The sequence below is a fragment of the Gregarina niphandrodes genome (assembly GCF_000223845.1).
Source record: "Gregarina niphandrodes unplaced genomic scaffold scaffold00129, whole genome shotgun sequence".
In the NCBI taxonomy this organism is placed as follows: Eukaryota; Apicomplexa; class Conoidasida; order Eugregarinorida; family Gregarinidae; genus Gregarina; species Gregarina niphandrodes.
In genome coordinates, this window is record NW_011645893.1 from 741 (window position 1) to 1,058 (window position 318).

Below are 318 nucleotides of genomic sequence, written 5' to 3' on the forward strand. Positions count from 1 at the left end.
AAAAATTCGGTAAGAAGACCAAAATTAGTAGTCCGTAGATTTTAGTGTAGATGAGGGGAGGAGCAGTAGGAATAGGTGGTAGGGTAGAATCTGATAGCATAGACGTTGTCGGTTGGAGGGGTACGTGGTACCCCAAAACGCCAAACAAAGAAAGGATAAATTACTGTGTTGGGTCGCCCACACACACGTTGGGCGTGGTGCGAAAGGCCGCATTATGGCATTGGCACATCAAAAACTTCCTTATCCCTCGATAGCTGAGGTGTCTGTTTGCAACTAAACCTCAGATCAAAGGGCAGACGCCACTACATTGGACGACCT